The sequence below is a fragment of the Diceros bicornis genome, chromosome 9, assembly GCF_020826845.1.
Source record: "Diceros bicornis minor isolate mBicDic1 chromosome 9, mDicBic1.mat.cur, whole genome shotgun sequence".
Lineage (NCBI taxonomy): Eukaryota > Metazoa > Chordata > Mammalia > Perissodactyla > Rhinocerotidae > Diceros > Diceros bicornis.
In genome coordinates this window covers 37,253,084-37,272,266 of record NC_080748.1, presented here as the reverse complement: position 1 = coordinate 37,272,266, position 19,183 = coordinate 37,253,084, and the positions used below count along the sequence as shown (strand labels likewise).

Sequence of the window (19,183 nt, the reverse complement as noted above, 5' to 3'; positions counted from 1 at the left end):
ACGTGCTGGTTGCATCGCCCTCTGGTGGCAGCGTGGAAAACCACAGTCTGAGGCCGGCCGAGAGCTTGCACCCTCATGGGAGGCCCAGAACTGGCCAGGCCACTTGGCCTTTTGCCTTGAGTAACTGTCTCTTGGCAGATGGCCCAGTCATTGGCGCTCCTCAGGAAGCTTGAGTTCCCGCTCTGTGGATGACCCATTTGAGCGCGAGATTTCCAAGCTGTTCTGCTGGCCTCTTGGAAACGGAGTTGGGCTTTTAGACTACCGTAGAGAAGAGGATGCTTTGTCTCTTGCTGTTCAGGACAGGGATGGCCTCCAGCTGCGAGAAGTATAGAAGCATCTGGACCTGGGACATGACCTCCAGGGACCAGCTATTGGTAATGGAGATGGGCTGGCTGCAGTTGGCAGGGAGCTTGCTTTCTTTTCTGAGCAGCCTGGGGCTGGAGACCATGGCGAGGTTGTGCAGGGTCATCTTGTTCACCGTCTCCTCTTCTGCCTCCGTTTCCAGGTGGTCCAGAAGGAAGAGGAGGGTCAGCAGGTTGGCCTCTGGGAGTGACAGCGGCAAGTTAAGCATGCGGCTCTCGTTTGCAACAGAGTCTGAAAGAGCAATGCCCTCGGGGAAGTTGGGTTAGAACTCATTGGTGAAGAGGGGCTCGGGCAGCTCATGGAAGTACAACTTCAGCATCCCTGCGATGGCGTTGATGTCGCTCTCCCTCATCATCATCGACACATCCTTGTTATTGACATCAAAGCTTCCCTTCAGCTCCTGGATGTCCGTGGCCACTCTGGACACGCAGTAGATGCTCACTTCCTCCATGCCCCAGTGCTCCATCTCCTCCACGTACCGGCGCATCATGTAGGGCAACTTGGACCTGTCCCTCTTCGTGAACACAGCAATCCTGCCTCTGAAGACCCCCGTCTGTTTTCAGGAAGACATTCTTTTCAAGTTCAGCTCTTTGCTGGTGAACTTGAATGAGAGTTTCACTTCAATCCCGTTCATGGAGATGACAGTCCTCTGACAGTCTCTGTCCTGCAGGGCCTGAGGATCCAGCTGGATCTGGCTCTTCCCCATGATACTGCTTGTGCTCTTGCCATCCTCCTTGGTGATCTTTGTTTCCTTATGCTACTTTTCATAGCACAGTAACCTGAAGGTCTGGGAACCTTCCAGAACGATCTCAAACTTCTCTTTCTAGTTTGTCTCAGCTGCATCCCTATAGATGCACATCTTTGCTTTATTCACAGAATACCCAAAGGGATATATACATTTGCAACATAGTATTAAAGGATCAATAATTCCAGATTGATATTTCTCTTAAAACTTTGAAGATATCATTCTATTGTCTTTAATTTTTATTGTTGGTATAAAGTCTATTCTCATTATTTTTCAGGTTACCAATATTTTCTTTTTCCTGGCTTAAGGTGTACTTTTTTCTTCTTTTTTATATATTGTAGTTTCACTAGAACATCTCTGCATGGAGACTTGTTTTAATCATCCTGCTTGAATTAATTTGTTTTCTTAATCTGACTTGCTTCAAATCCAAAAAATTCTTATCTCCTCAAGTATCCCCTCCCCCAATTCTTTCATTGGTTCCCTTTAATCCCCTTGGAAAAGACAGAATTAGTGTTTTCATTCTATACTCCGTGTCTTTTAACTACTCTTTCAGATCTTCTATTTTTTTTGTCTCTTGTTCTGTATTTTGGGTAACTTCTTCAGATCTAGCTTACATTTTATGAATTCTCTCTAGAGCTTTCTAAACATTAGCTGAGCTTTAAGTTCAATAACTATATTTTAATATGTAGAAGTCCTTGTTTGTTGTTATTCATATATTTATGGTTAATTTTTATTTCAATTTGTGAATCTGGTAATGTGAAATATTTCATATATACAAAAATGTACATAGAACAAAATGAATCTTGACCTATACCTGACACTGCACACCAAAATCTATTCCAGATGGATTGCAGATAAAAATATGAAAAATAAAGGAATAAAATTTTTGGACGGAAACAAGATAATATCAAATAACCTTGTAGTACACAAAATTTTCTTGAACAGGACACAAAATTCTACTCTTACTCGTAAAAGTCAACCAATTGGATGATGTTAAAATTAGAACACCTATTCATAAAAAGTCAGAGTGGGAGATTACGTAATGAACCACTGCAAATGAACAGAAATGGATGCAGGACAATAGAAAAGACTAACAAGCATTTTACTAAAGAGAATACCCAAATGATCTATACAGATGTACTCAACTTTGTCATTCCTCAGGAAGATATATATGTATGTATTTTTTTTAAAACAAAGATCTTATTTCTAGGTTAGATTGAGTAGTTCATTGCAAGCCAATGCTCCCACTGAGAATAGCTAGAAAGGCTAGATAAATCACAGAGTTAATATTTTTGAAGACATCAGAAAGCTATGGAAAAATGGAAGATGAAGTAAAATTCCAGGGAGGGCAGAATCTTTCAGAATTACAATGAAAATCTGCATCTGCTTTTTAATAGAAGAAATTTACCAATTTTATGTGCAGGCAAGAGCCTGAACATCTGGTTGGGTCCTAGGCAGAAAATGAAACTGGAACAGAAAGAAATCAGCAGTGCTTTAGGTAGTTACATGAACAAGTAGCCATTTTGTTCCTCAAGACATGTGCCAAGATCAGAACTGCTTTGGGCAGAATTCTAGAACTAAGCTAAAAACATGTTAAAAGAAGGGTGGAAAGGTTAAAAAGAATGAGTGCTAAGCAGCTGCAAAGTTCTCAATTGCAAACTGTGTAAGTCTGAGCCCCAGAAATAGGAGAGAGCCAGAAGTCAACTCAATGTTATCAAAACTTAAAGTTAGTCTTAATCTACCTCAGTTCCTGATTGGATTAAGGTGATCAACCCCCTCATTCTATCTGCCTAATAAGGGAAATTGTGGACCCTCTCTGAGGAAAAATCACTGGAGCCCTTATGATCCTTTTAATCACAATGCCTATCATTCATGAAAAACTTTGTAGTCACGTAAATATACAGGACCATATGACCAATATTCAAGAGAGAGAAAAAATATTTAGAAGACAATAGAAGTAGACCTCAGGTGACAAAAATATTACAAGTAGCAGAAAAGGACTTTAAAATATCTATGATTAATAGATCCAAAAAAAATAAACAAAAAGATGGAGAATACTAATGAAAAGACAGACTATTTCAACAAAGACATAAAACTTTAAAAAATAAAACATAGACATATGTACCTATAACCCAATTCAAGAAATAGAATATTATTAGTACATAAGAACCCCTTGTGCATTCCTCCCAGATTGTATCACCCTCCCCCAACAAATATCATCCTCATGTTTCATACTAATCATTACCTTCTACAAATTTATCTCCAGACAATACAATATTTAACTTTGCCTGTTTTTGAGCTATATATAAATAGGGCTTAACTTTTCTCTGACTTTCTTCCATTGTTTAAAATTTTGATTTTGAAATCAACTTTGTTGAGTTATATAGTTAGCATTATTTAATTTTCATTGCTGAGTAGTGTCATTGAGTTAAAATACCACTCAGTGTACACATTTTCTTTGTGACAGCTATTTGGGTTGTTTCCAACATTTATTTTTGCAAATAATGCTGCTATTAATATTTTTGTACATATCTTCTGAGGCACATTATAAGAGTTTCTCTAGGGAATATATTCAAAAAGCGGAATTATGGATCAAAGTTATGCAAATGTTCAACTTTTTAAACAAATCCCAAAATGCCTTCCAAATTGGTTGTACCAATTTATATTCCTCATAGCAGTAAATTAAAAGTTCCATTGCCTAACATCCTCACCAAAACTAGGAATTGCCCAACTTCTTTTATTTTTCCTGATATGATGGGTATAAATGCTATCTTATTATGGTTTTATTATTTACTTTTCTGATTACTAACGTAAAGATTGAAAGATTGCTTCACAGATTGATTTTTTGATTCCCCTTTCACAAAACTCTGGTATATATCTTTCACATGCTTTTTCTATTTGCTTTTCTTTTGTCCTTGAGTTTTTTTTTGAAAAAATATGTATATATATATAGTTTAGTAATCCTTTTTCTCTGTATATATTCTCCTAGCTTTTTATGATCTTTTGCTGACAAAAAAAAGGAAATATTTTCTTTTACAGTTTTTAAAATTGTATCCCCACCTGGAGTTAACATTCTTTGTATGGTGCAAGGTTAGGAGCCCAATGCAAATTTTTCATGCACACAAACAATTGTCCCAGCATCATTTAACCCTTTATAATAGACATACAATGCCCAGAGTTTCAGGAACCAAATTTACATATTGTCTTAATCTGAGACTCTCTATCTGCTTCATTTGTCTATAGCTGTGCCAAAACTTGTATCATGGACCTTATGCAGCCTATGGTTAACTAAGACTATAGCTAACACTTAAAAGACTTGACCCTACATGATAAAACACATGTAGTCAGATCTTGGTGGTAGGAGAGTTATATATTCAGATATACGGCTTACTCAGCCACACAAGACAGGTTATCACATATCATTGTAGGAGAATGCAAATGGGGTCTTAACTGGGTATAACAGACTCTTAGCTGGAAGAGGCGATGTCAGTAGTCCTGTGTCATCAACTTGGGTGAATATGGTGAGATTATGAAATAGCTCCGTAAGTCCATCAGGGAAAAAATTGAATTTAATTATTACTTGATGAGGCCCCTGAGTTTCCTAGATTTTTTTTTACTAGCTATAGATCCTGTCTTTCCAACACTATCATTGTTCAAACTCTTTTGTGGCTTTCAAACTTTTTTAAGGCAATAGACCCTTTAATCAAGCAAAAATCTCACTCAAAACATTCACCTCAATCACCGCCCCTGACATTGATAAAAGTAGAATCTTATGACCATATATTTATCTTAGAAGGTTACATTTTTAATCCTTATAAAGAATAAGAATAATATAACTAGAGAATAATGGCTACACAGGGCCATAAAGGGTTTGTGGACTATTGTTGCTGGTACATCAGCCTCAGCATCCATTTCCATATCTTGTTTGAATTGCAGAGTTTTCAGAAATCTGGTTCATACAGTTAAGTAGTTTCAAATGGTATTTCTTTTTGTCACTGCCCATTGAAAGCTGAGTATACTCTTAATTAAGCTGAGCTAGATGCTTGAGAGGATAGTAACAAATGTTTGCCTCTAAGTTAAATCACTAACAATATCTAACAGCTGATTTCATGCCATACCAAATAAGTCAGGCAAGAAGCACCAAAAACTACAATCGTCATTAAAATTACCTAATATGAAAGTGACACAAGTCAATGTGCTTGACATTTACTTGTTATTGTACAACTTTCACTTCATGATGAACACACGTAAAGCAGACATGCCCAAGACAGACCTGACATTTCTTCATCATGCACACATGTGGGAACAGTGTTTTTACTTGTGTAACTTTATGTTTTCAGACATGCAAAAGCCTAAATAAAATTAGGAAAAAAGGAAAAGCTGAGTCTAAACAGAGTGACAAACTCAATAACAAGTGAAGCAGAAGAAGTTCAAATATACTAATCAGAATGGCAGGGAAGTTGTGGTAGACAGAATTCTGAGATGACCCCCGCAATGATGCATGACCTTATATAATCCCCTGCCCTTTGAGTGGGAGTAGAACCCTTCAATTACTTTTAGCCAAGAGAATATGGCAAAAGTACTGGGCTATCACTGCCATGATTATGTTATATCATATGGCAAAAGTGAAGGAATTCTGCAGATATAATTAAGGTCCCTGATTAGTTGACTTTAATTTAATCAAAGGGGAGATTATTCTTGGTGGCCCTGATGCAATCAAGTGAAACTTTTAATAGACATGGAGAGATCAGAGATAGTAATCAGGATCTCCTGCCAGTCTGAAGAAACACCATGAGATATACAGCAGCAAAGACTGAATTCTGCTAACAAGCACATGGGCTTGGAAGAGGATCTTGAGCCTCAGATGAGACCCTAGACCCTAACAGCCCCTTGAATATTCCCAAGAGCAGAGGGCACAGCTTAGTGCCCTGAGTGTGTGACCTATGAAAGTTGTGTGGTGATGAACATGTACTTTTAAATTGGTAAGTGTGTGGAAATTTATTATCCAGTAATAGAAAGAATATAAATATTGATATTGATATTGTTAAATATATATATATAGATATTGATACATATATCAAGATATAGACTAATGCTAAAAAAGTGCTTCATTTTTTTAGAAGGAATAATAGTATATGTTTATGTATACATCCATATCAATATAATGCAGTAATCCCTAAATATATGGCTAGAAGTGAAGAATAAAAAATTCAGATTTATAGAATGAGGGATGACATTATTTGAAGATTATTAAAATGACCAGAATAAGCTTCCTTTGGGGGATGATAGCCAATGTCAATTGTGTTATATTTAATTCATATTAGTGAGGAATGTTTTTTTTACAGGGTTTCAAAGAAAGCAATATTTGATTAAAGCTTATTCTATGCCCGTATTCTCGCTCTCTCTCATGCACACACACACACACACACACACACTAATTTAATGTTCATATAAGAGAGTGTGAGATAGTTGTTATTATTTTAGCTCCTTTCTTTCAGTCAAAGAGCTGAGTTGCAGATATTGAGGAAAATCGCCCACAATCACAGAACACGGCACAGCTGGGATTGAAAGCAAAGCAGTCTGGCTCCAGAATAAAACAAATCCTTACAATTAATATAATACTATTTTTATTTTTTGAGTAAACATTTAAAATGTTGAAAAATTTGAAAGTTAATTGTGCTCCAACACATTTAACAAAGTAGGTGATCGAGGTGAATAAAATTGTTTTAGTCTAAAATTACACGTAACTCTAAAATGATTGATTTTCTTGACTCCACTTTAAACTCACATTAAATGCAAAAGATAACTGCTATTCTTGCCCAGCGTTGTCTCTGGTTTTAGACACAGAAAATAAATAATTTAAAGACGAGTACAAGGAAAAAAGAACAGGGAATGGATCCATTGTTGGCATAACACTTAATCTATACCTAATTTTATGGGTGAAATAAGATTTTTAAATATTTTTCAATGTTTTTCAGAAAAACTGGTTCCTCCAAAGAGCACCCCTCTTGATAAACGTTTCTAAATAGAATTTAGTGTACAACGAAAGCCAGCAAAAGAAAGTATTAAAATTTCCTTGTTCTTCTCCAATGAAATGTTATTCTATTAGCCTTTTTCCTACATTGTGGGGTCATTTGAAACTCAACAACGTAAAATAGCAAATGTTATAGTGCTGAATGCGGAGAGTGAGAGAGAGAGAGAGATTAAAATGATCTCTTATAAGATCACTTAAAAGATCTTGTATGACAAGAGACAAAAGATCATCTGTCTCTTGTCATACAAAAGATGAAAGAAAGACATAAAATTGGTCTCCTCAATTTTCATTCTATTTTATTCCAGTGCTCAGATCCTAAGTCTGCCCATATTTCTGGATACAATTGAAGAAATTTCTGGATACAATTTTCACAGAGGATACGATAGGTTTTTGAAAAGATTGCATGATATGATAGATTTTGAAGAGTTTTTTTCTTGATTGTCTTCATTATTTCTTCTGTGCTTAATCATAGCCTTTCTTGAATTGGTATTTTTCCTTTCCTACATGTCTGCTTAAGCAGATTTTAAGCATGAGTCCTCTTAAATTATTTCCTAAATGAATGTAATCACATAGTGGAAAATAATTAAATCTAAAACAACACTTTATGAACAGTAAGGCACATCAGAGAACAGGATTAATTAACTCTTTCTTGCCATTAGTTATTCTGTCACTGTTGAAGTGTTCCAAATAGCATAATCATCTACTCATTTTTCCCTTAGGGACTTGAAAACCAGACAAGCCTTAGTAAATTGAAAGGAAAACAAATTGATGATGATGAAGTACAGCACTAAAAAATGATGGAGAGTGTTAAAAATCTAGAGGACAGCTTTTGTTTTATTCCACAAGAAAAGGAATTTAAAGTGAAATCCCTAAGTGTTTAGAATTACTTTTGACATCCCTTTTATTTCAGAAGATGTTATTGTATGCTATATTGTTTGACTGCTTATATGCAAAAATCTATTTTATAAGCCTTTTAAATACATCTTTGCTATGCACATGCACGCTGTTTGGGGTTTTGATGCTTTATGAGTATAGATACTGTCTCCCTCAACAATGTTGAAGCTTTTTTTTTTTTTAATTTTTTTTTTATAGTTTTATTTATTTCCTTCTTTTTCCCCAAAGCCCCAGTAGATAGTTGTATGTCATAGTTGCACATCCTTCTAGTTGCTGTATGTGGGACGTGGCCTCAGCATGGCCGGAGAAGTGGTGCGTCGGTGCGCGCCGGGATCCGGACCCGGGCAGCCAGCAGCGGAGCGTGCGCACTTAACCGCTAAGCCAGGGGACTGGCCCTACGTTGAAGCTTTCTAAGGGCAGGGAGAATGCTCTATGTATCTGTGATTGTCCCCAGCACCCTGCTCAGTGCTCTGCATGGAGAAAAGCTCAATCATTAAGTATGTATCTGTTATTTGCTTGCTTGAACTTACCTACTACATCTATTTGATCTTTCATAGGCCCACAGTCTCGTAATTGACCTGGCCCCTTTATGTTTCATTAAATTTCAATTATTAATACACAGTCTCATAAACAGAGGATGAAAAAGCCTTCACGTTAAACTAGTGCAATGTGTGAACACTTCAATCATCTCACTCCACGCTCTCATGCTTCTAGAGAAACACTTCTAATCTCAGCTTCTCCAGCAAAGGCGAGGACTTACGTCCAACACTAGGGATATATGCTCATCTAGACTGTAGTGCTCTGTAGTTACCTTGAATTTATTTCAGTGCCAGACAATTGTTACTGCTGTAGATAAAAAATGCCCATCTTACCTAATAAAAACCTTCTAACTTCGTGTAAAGAATGTGTTTATATTACTGACAAAAAATAATTTCCATTAAAACTTACATCAATTTTAATTTTTCTTTTAATATTTTTGTTTCAAAGTCAAACATAAGGGAATAACTCTTATTGAATAATTGCAAAGTTAAAACAATAACAGGTATCACTACCTTTTTCTACTGTCATTTCAGTCTCCTTTTAAATTAGGAGACTGTAAGCCTCAAAGAGAGGTGTGCAGGTTAATATCGTGCTGTCTTTCTAGAACCAGATTCAAATCTCTAAGCCATAATATTAAAAGGAAAGCTATTTTATAAAAAGTTCTGTTGGACATACCAAAGTAACATTTAATCTTCTAAAATTATAAGGATAAAGGTGACAAATTTGCATTTCATACAAGAGACGGGAAACAGGGCGTTAGGTTATCTTTTATTCTTCCCACTTTACCCTGAGATGTGCTGGCACTTGTGTTAGTTAGTTAGTTTTTTAGTTTTTCAGAACTGAAAGACAGTAGTATGAATAAAAATAAAAAACATCAGCCAATGAATTTTATGATAAGGAAGAATTATTTCTGTTTTCTAGAACTTTCAAAAAAAGTTAGTTAATATTTACAAAGCCATAGTTTAATGAATTATAGATAACAGGATACCAGCAAACCAAATGGAAAGACTTTATCAGATCAAGAGGATCAAGTTCAAGATGAAGCCTCATCATAGATCAGATAAATAAACCCAAAAGTATGTATTCATAGATTTACAGTCTTTCCTTCATTCCTTTTAAAAAAAAAAAAAAGTATCTCAATACTTTAATTATTTTCTGGACTAAGTTCCAGCCAATCTCTTCTCTTGTATAATTCAAATAAAATTATTCCTTACTGATCTTACTTCCATCAAATTAAATACCTTCTCTCCTTCCTTCCTGCTTCAAAGAATCATTAAGACATCTCCATTAGATTATAACAGAACTAAATTATGCTGCTCAAATTTTGCCAAACTCTTATTTTTCTGTTATTGGAATTGTAAATTCAAATTATTCTAATGGAAAAAAAATAATGCTACTTATAATATTTTGGTGGACCAACATTACTAGGATATAGTATTATAATTTCACCACTTGGACCAAACATTGCATCATTTTCACTTGTTCTATGTAGCTTTGAATAGATTTTCCTGTCTTGTCTGTGCTCTTACATCTGTGCTTTAGACTGAAGTCTTGAATCTCATTCTTTCCTGAGTTTATATCTGTCTCCTATCCTACCTTTTGACTCCCTCCAGGATGTGAGAAGCCCAATAGTGAATTATTTAGTGTCCAACTTGGCTGAATCTCAAACGAGTCTTAACATGTCAGTTAGAGACGTATGGCAATAGCTGGGCAAATAGTAAGATCATAATAATATAGAATTTAAATAGTAAGACAATATTTGAACATAAAGTAGTCTGGCCTGGATCTGCCTAAACCATGAATTGACATTTTCCATATCATTTGCCTGTGTTTATTTGCAAGTTGGTGGAAGCTTCATTACTAAAATTTAGAGTTTTTTCTTTCTTAATTTTGTCATGTAAAGTTTTATGAAAACTTATTACTTTGCATTCAGATTTATATCTAACATTTGGTGTACATATTAATTTGTACAAGTGAAGTAACACTATAAAAATATCAAAGCTAAAATAAATTTATATATTATAATTAATTGATTTTTTCCTGCAATTTACCTTTATCTCTATAATTGAGTAATTATGATATTAGACCTCCGTGTAATATTCTAAGACTGAGTAAAATGGAGATTTTATTTCACCTCTTCCTGCTACTTCGCCATACTCTACAAGCCAGTTTCCCGACCTGTGGAATAAGCAAGATAGGATGACCGTTATCTCTGGAGTGTATCAAAACACGCCAGAGCAATAAAAACTATGATAGCAAAGATTAAGGTTTCTGACCCCAATAGTGGCATTTCAGCTTTTTAGAGAGCCACTGGAGGATGGCCTTGAACCTGCCCTCACTATCTCGCTCTCTCTCATCAGTGCACAGGGCATTTCACAAACATTTTGAAACTAAGAAATCTCTCTTTCAGAATGGAGCTCTGGGAACGATTTAAATCTTTTAACCCACTGGCAAATTTCTCCATCCTGGAGGATTAATCGACCATTCAGTCAATAAACTTTTGAAGACTTGAAGGGAAAGTTATAGACATCCATATGGAGCATATGAGGGACAAACATAGGTTCTTACTTAAAAGAGATTACAACTGAATCATGGAAATAAATGATACATGCAATCAGAATAGATAAGATCATATTGAGAATTAACTGACTGCTGACATAGCCATTTATTTCCCATTGTGTTTAAGACACTATGTTAGGCACAAAGATGGGTTAGGCACACAGCCTCCCCTCATGAATCCTTACACTAGAAATAAGAAATGGATAACCACGTATAGGATAGACTATAGTCAATGCCAAGTGACATAAAACAGATATGATTCAATGTCATGTAAGCTCACAGAGAAAGCTGTTACTTACAGGCCAAAAGTCAAGTAAGACTTTCTAGAGAGAGTAGGATTTGAGCAAGTCTTGAAGAACTGATAGAACTTAACTAGGGGAAGCAGATAAAGACAAGACCATCCACAAAGAGAAAAATAAAATGTGGCAGAACTAAAAGCTCCTTGAATGCCAGAGTTTTACCTTAATTCTGCCAAACAGGATTTCCAAAACTGCTGTGTAGAACATCAATGCCCATTCAGATGTGAATGGATACTCCATTAGAAATAAACCAAAGATTCTCTGGAAGAATTACATTTATGAAAGATCAAATACTCTGTAAGAGATCTGTAGGGCTGGTGGTCACCTTGTAGAGACGATTATTATGACTACTAACATCACTACCCACTAACACAGCTGTTGCTACTGAATAGGAGCTAAAGCCAATGGCACGTGAAGATGAGGTGGTGTGGGTTTATGAGGAAGGAAGTAGCCTGATGGATGCTGCATCTTGGAAAGGTAATCAGTAGTATTTTGGATAAAAACAGAGTAGATTGGGTAATTTTTTTCTAAAATAGAGATTGGATCATGTCACTTCTCTAATTAATACTTTGCAGTGGCTTTTCAACTCAGAGTAAAAGCCAAAATCCTTATTCTGGCGTTTAAGGTCTAGGTCTAGTCTCTACTATCTCTTTGTCTTTATCACCTCTCTCTCTCTGTCTCTGTCCCTCTGTCTCTCTCTTGAAAATTCTGCCCCACTCTCACTGTTCTTTTATTACTCAGGGCACATTCACATTATGCCTTGCTATTCCTGTTCTGTGAAACACTGTTTCACAGATTTATACATGGCTCACTCTCTCACTTCCTTCAAGGGTCTACTCTAATTCACTTTAACTTGATTGTAAATAACCACTCCATTGTAACTTTCAATCGTCTTACCCTGCTGAAGCCGTATTTATCACTCTTATCATCCTATCATATACTACACGTTTGTATATTTCTTTGCTGCGTGTCTCCCACACTAGAGTCGCTGCTCCAAGGAAAAAAAGACAGAGAAACTTCTGTATCCTCAGTACCTAGAACAGTGCCAGGCACCTAATAATTACTCAATAAATAGGTATAGAAAGGAGTGAATGGAGAGAAAACTAAAGGTGTGGAGACTAACTAGAAAGCGTTTTGTAATATTGAATGTAAAATGAAATAAGGGCTTAAACTTAGATGAGAATAGAGTAGGCAGGAAAGGTTAATACTCACCTACAAATAATTATTTCAGGCACGTATTATAGTGGAGAGGGATGAGCTGTGAAGGCAGATGTCTCTGGTTCTAATCCTAGCCTCCCAACTTGGTAGTTGTGTGGCCACATGCAAAACATTCCATCTCTCTTAACCTCAGTTTTCTCCTTTATAGAAAGGGAAGATGTCCCCTTTTCAGATTGCTATAGGTTATAGAGAAAATGAGTGTCTACAATAGGGCCTACATTTTACCACTGGCCTCTTTACAGCGTCACATATTTGAATACATTTTTAAAACAGGACTAGATTTTTTTTGTTTTATTTTTATTATTATTATTATTACTTTTGGTGAGGAAGATTAGCCCTGAGCTAACATCTGTTGCCAATCCTCCTATTTTTGCTGAGAAAGATTGGCCTTGGGCTAACTCCATGCCCATCTTCTTCTACTTTATATGGGACGCCACCACAGTATGGCTTGATAAGTGGTGCGTACGTCCGCACCCAGGATCTGAACCTGTTAACCCCGGGCTGCCGAAGCAGAGTGTGCAAACTCAACTGCTACACCACGGGCTAGCCCCAGGACTAGATGTTTTATCTGTGTTGAGTCTCCATAGTAGTTTTTAAGTTGTGCAAAATAATGCATCATCTTTACGTTTTTTGTAATGTCCATGGGTCTTAGTATGGTCCTATTACTATTTTTCCCATGGTATTGAAAATTAAATAGAGGTATACCTGGGAGATATTGTGGCTTGAGTTTCAGACCACCACCATAGAGCGAATATTGCAATAAAGTGAGTCACACAAATTTTTGGTTTCCCAGTGCATATAAAAGTCATGTTTACACTGTACTGTAGTCTGTTAAGTGTGTAATAGCATTATGTCTAAGAAACAATGTACAGACCTTAATTAAAAAATACTTTATCGCTAAAAAATGCTAACTATCGTCTGAGCCTTCAGCAAGTCATAACCTTTTTGCTGGTGGAAGGTCTTGTAAAAAATGTGGTATCTTTGAAGCACGATAAAATGAGGTATGCCTCTAATAACAGAAACTCCCATTTCTTAAACATGCATGACCTGATTTTAATATTAACCAAACAATATGCAGTATGTTTATATCTAATATGTTTTAATATACGAGAAAGCAGGCTCAGAGTAGTAAAGTAACTTGTTCATGGTCACACAGCATATAAACAAAAGGACTGGGATTCAAATTCAAATTTTTCTGAAATTCAAATTCATCTCATGTTGTTATCATATACTTACATTTCATAGTTCCTGAATTGACAGCATTTTCTCTGGGTGAGGTCCATCTCTGTCTTATAAGTTTTCAAAACTTTTGCTTACCACATTTTATACCACATACCTAAAATGGCTGTTCACATTACCTCTCTCTTCACAGACTTCTAACAACTTCCTACTTCACTTTGATCCAAAAATAAATGTTAGATTATGACCTTTAAATGTTTACTCCAAATTGTCATTTCTGCCTATTATTTACCATCTAAGTTTATGACCCTTTGGACGGAGCTCCATAAATGCTTCTGCAGCTCAGAACCAGTGACTCTCAAAGTGTGGAGGGGGCATAAATAAAGGAATATAAATTCACATAACTTGGGGAAATTTTTTTCAGATTCCCACCCCATTCTGTTAACAGACATTCCCGGGCCCGGGGCTCAAAGCACCAGAATTTTTGAAACCTCTCCAGTGATTTGGATATTACCCTGACTTGACGCCTCATGGCTGAAAGTAACTGTTCAGGAGAGTAATGTTTTTCACAGTTTTCCACTCTTTACCATCAGTGTCTAACTTAATGCCTATGTGGCAGCAGTGTGACTATAAATCATGTTCTCTTCTGCTTGGCAAGAGAGAAACAGGAAAAGAGAGAGAAGGGAAGCAAAGCTCTCATCGGTGAGAGGTGAAGGTTCATTAACAGATGCGTTTGAAAACTATAAGAGTTTGAAAAGTATATTATGTCTGCCTTTTTTGAGAGAAGGGTTAATAGTTCTCTAGGTAGACATTGGAAGGAAATAGCATGAACAAATGCTTATAAGATTGAGGAGACTGTTCTATAAAGGACAGAGAAGAAATCTGTGTGACTAGAAAGTGGTAACACATATACATATGTTATTAATTTAAATAGGTATGTTGGTAACAAGTATAACTTTTCTGCTGTTCGTTTTTCTAGTTCAGATGTAGCACCATAGGATTCAAGGCTTGATAATTCCCACATTCTAAATATTTTAAAGATGAAGTATTTTTAATACATTTATATACTTTTCATACTACAGTGTATTGATTCCCATCTCAATGAAAGGTACAACTATCTACTGACTACTCTGTTGCACAAACCTTCTCTGATATTTCTTGCCTTAGACCTTTTTTCACATGTTTTGTCTGTCTGAATTGGCCCCCACTCACCTGGCCTCTTATTACAGAATTCAGCAAAGATGTTACCTCTCCAGTGACCTTCCCCTGACACCTACAACTTTGGGTTAAAAGTCTCTTTCTTATGCTCTCATAGCATCACATTATTTGCCCCCATTACACTAATCATAGATTGGGTGTAATCGCCAGTTTACTTACTTGTCTCAGCCGTTAGGGGGTACCCTACTTGCAGTTAAGACATTATTTTTTATTAAATTTGAATCATTTATTTTGCTGCTTGATGCATAGTAGTTTCAACTGCAGGTACAAGTTTTGAGAAAGAGAGCTGGTATCTGAAGTTTTAAAATCAAGCTTAAAAACATGTTGCCATAAATTAAAGGTAACAGGAACCTTGTTGAAGGGAAATTAGTCTCACTAAGTTGAATGTGAAAGAGACACCTTCTCTCTGATGTAGCCATCTGCTCTGAAAAGAAGTTGGGAACATTCTTAAATATCTTTTTAGGTATACAAGAAATAAAATACTCCAATAACCAAGTTTTATGTGCATTCTCAATTTCTACTTAGGTATATTTTAATTTTAGCTCTTTTTTGAGTAGCTAAATGGGTTTTTTTCTTTGCTTATCATAAAACGTATACATTCATTTAAATTTATTCAGTGTTTATTGAGAAAATACTATACAGATTCTGAGAGCACTTGCCTGCATATGAATGATTCGTCTGTGTTACAAGAGGATCCAGATCTTCTTTGTTAGAAACTCTGTGAAACAGAGATATACAAATTATTTGAGATAAAACTGGTCTCAAAAAGTAAAATAGATCTTTTTTTGAATTAGTTTAAAAAATAAAGCAAAATGAACAAGCCACACGTATACATCATCCTGAGTGTCATTGAAGGATGAAGTGCAAGTTACACACAATGTATCACTGTCATTAGGCTTACTGTTTATTTCTTAACATTTTCTCTCTGATCAGTTTTAGTTCCCCATTTAATAATATTATTATAACCTGTCACAACATACGGATGTTGAATTAACTTTATCTTATTGTGGCATCTAACTCAATCTGTAGAAGTTAAATAAACTTTTATTTATTTTATTGGAGAAAAAGAGGTATAATAAAGAACCTCCCCTACCGCCCAGCCCACCTCCAAGGAAATACTGTGGATTAGAACTTGCTAGGTTAAAGTTAATTACAGGGGCAGCAGTTTTATATGCAGGAAAGTGCCAAGCTCTAATAAAGGCACTTCCTAGGTATGATAATTATAAAATTAGATGAAAACATTTATTAGGCTCACAGCAAATTCTTCACGAAACAGAAGATGCTGGAGCTGAAACACAGCCAGATTTGGTAACAGCATGCAAACAACCTTCAGAGTCAAAAATCATTCAAAAATGTCTAATCTCATAACTGTATCAAAGCTGGCAGGTGCTCAATGCACAGAGCATTAATTTGAGAGATTTAGAGGGGATTTTAAAGATAACCTTCTGTGCCAAATATGTTAAGAGCAATGTGTCTAAGGATAAAAATACTGAATATTTCATAATCTGTAAGAAGGATGAAATACAAAATGTGAGTAAAAGAATATTTTGAACTTCAGAGTAATTATACGGTTTTCGATAAGCTTCTCTGTTTATCCTGATGGAGTGGAATCAGTGCAAGAGTATGAAAAAAAAATCAGAATTGTTTCAGTTCATATACAGTAAACGTGCAATACAGTAATCAGAATGATGAATCACAACCTAAGACGTTTGATGTACAGCAGCAAGAACATGGCCCTAGGAAATAGTAATGAACACCTAGGTAAGGACTTAGAAGGATAGTGCTGGTAAAATCTGCTCTTGCGTCCTCAAGTTTCCCATCATTGCAATGAGCTGAGTCCTATCTTAGTAAATTTCCCAGGGCCATGCAAGCCAACTTAATGATCTTATGTGTAGACTCCAACACTTACCTGTGTCTTTCAATGTGTTCTAAATCACTAACTTAATCAACTGAAATCCAGCAGGGGAAAGGGCTTATAGAAAACCAAGAATATATACTGAACAAGATGAAATGACCAAAACGTGCAGCATATATTTGATCTCACTAAGAAATGTCAAAAGTGACATTAATCTGATTTAAAGTTATAAGATTTTGTGGATCAAAGGGGTAAATGATTTTCTAAAATTATATTATCCTTTACTATATATCCTTGGTTACACGAGCTTGAAAACACCAGATTAAAAATGTCACAGAAGAAACTTGCAGAAGAAAGACCTAAGGACGATATAGCACTGATTAGTGATCCAAGGAAAACGAGCAAATGGTTTAGAAAATATCTCATGGTGCTTTTTCGAAATGTGGGCAAAATACTCTCCTATCAGAAGGATGTTAGAAAGAGCATGATTAAGCAAACCAAATAAATTGACAGAAACGTTGTGCGTGTCTGTGTATCTAGTACTTCTTAATCTTCTAATACTTCCTAGAAGTAGACCAACGTGAGTGAGTGCATGCAAAAAAATCTAATTTTTGTTTATTTCATCAGGCTAACTTGGATTCACTTCTGTGATATACAATCAATTATATACAAGATCTTACTTCTACCTCAAATTTACTCTCTTCCTTTTTGGCCTACAAACCTTGGTCGATTTCTTCAACCACGCCTTTGTGAATATTTTCAATTCTATTTTCAATTTCCATTTTTGAACCCACCTAGCAAACCCAAAGCTGAAGCAATCCAACAGATGGATTTCTTTGTTCCTACACCTGGGCAGTTGAATCCAACTGGAGAAAATCACAAAATCCTCAGAAAACTGCCTCTATAAGTTAATGCTCTCTGAGCTCAACAGGGCCATTTACCCTGCTCACCAATTCTTTGCTCTGATAAGATTTTTCTCCATTTTGCATAATATTTAATCAAACCATTTCTTATCTCTTCAACTGTCCTAGCCTATTAACTTCCCACTCATTCTTAGCAGAAAATCTTGTCTCCTACTTCACAGAAATATAGAAGCAATCAGATAAAAACTCCTTAAAATTCCTGACACCCCATCTACAAAAGTGATGGTGTATATCGTAACTAACTTCTTTCCCTCATTACGAAAGTAAACGTCTCCTTCTGACGGAGGCTCACTCCTCTATTTGTTCTCTGGATCCCATGAGTGTTACTTCAGGAATTTCACTCCAATTATTAAAACTTCTCTCATTTTTTCCCATACTTTCTCTCTTTTTCCACTTGCGTTTTTGAAAAATCCTCATGTCTTTCCCAATTGTTCTTACACTTCAAACCTCCTCCAGTTTTATCTCCCTATTACCTGGCTTTGCCAAGCTTCTTGAAAAAGACATCCAAAATCCCTGCATCTGCATCTTCTTTTCCCATTTATTCCTCAGATCATGGCAATATCAAGTTCATCCTTTACTCATACACTGAACAAGTTCTTAGCAAGACTATTACTGAGTTTTTGTTGCTATATCCAATGAATACTTAGTTCTCATTTATCTATTACCCAGGGAGCATTTAACACTGTAAACCGTAACCTCCTCATTGAAAACAAAATTCCTTGAGCTTTCTCAATGTTAAGCTCTTCCGGTGCTTCTCCTACCCCACTCCTTCTCAGCCTCCTTACAGATTGGCCTTGGTGAACTCATCCATGCACAGGACATCCTAACCTGTGTGCTGATGGCTCCTTTGACAGATTCTGCAGCACCTGTCACTCATTCAGGTCACCTAACTCACTCAAGACACTTGTAGCATGGCATTCTGTACCTTAACCAATGAAAGGATGAAAGTGAAATATCTAGATTCACTTCCAATCAGGGATCTGCATTTCATTTTCTCCCACAAAGCAAATTCATATGCAAATCTTAGAACCCCAAGGTTCCTCTGGCAGTATGGTTACAGAGACACTATCCTGTCTTTGTAAGGTTTGAGTGAGAAGCTAAAGCTTAAATATTAAAGGCAAAATTTGAAAATATGAGAAAATACAGGAGAATAACCTCATAGTCTTTGTTAGGAGAGATAATAAAAAGATGAGTTTCAAACTAGAAACATATTCACAACACTTGTAACTGAAAAAAGATTAGTATTCAGAATTTATAAATAAACTCTTTGAATAAATAAGCAAAATGGGCACAACAGGCAAAATACAGAAACAGACATTTCACGGAAAAGAAAATCTAAATAGCCTCCACACGCAA

General features: G+C 36.0%; 1 pseudogene; it reads right to left on the bottom strand.

Moving 5' to 3' along the window:
- Positions 1-253: 253 nt before the first annotated feature.
- Positions 254-17,686, bottom strand: LOC131409990 (breakpoint cluster region protein-like; annotated as a pseudogene).
- Positions 17,687-19,183: the final 1,497 nt, after the last annotated feature.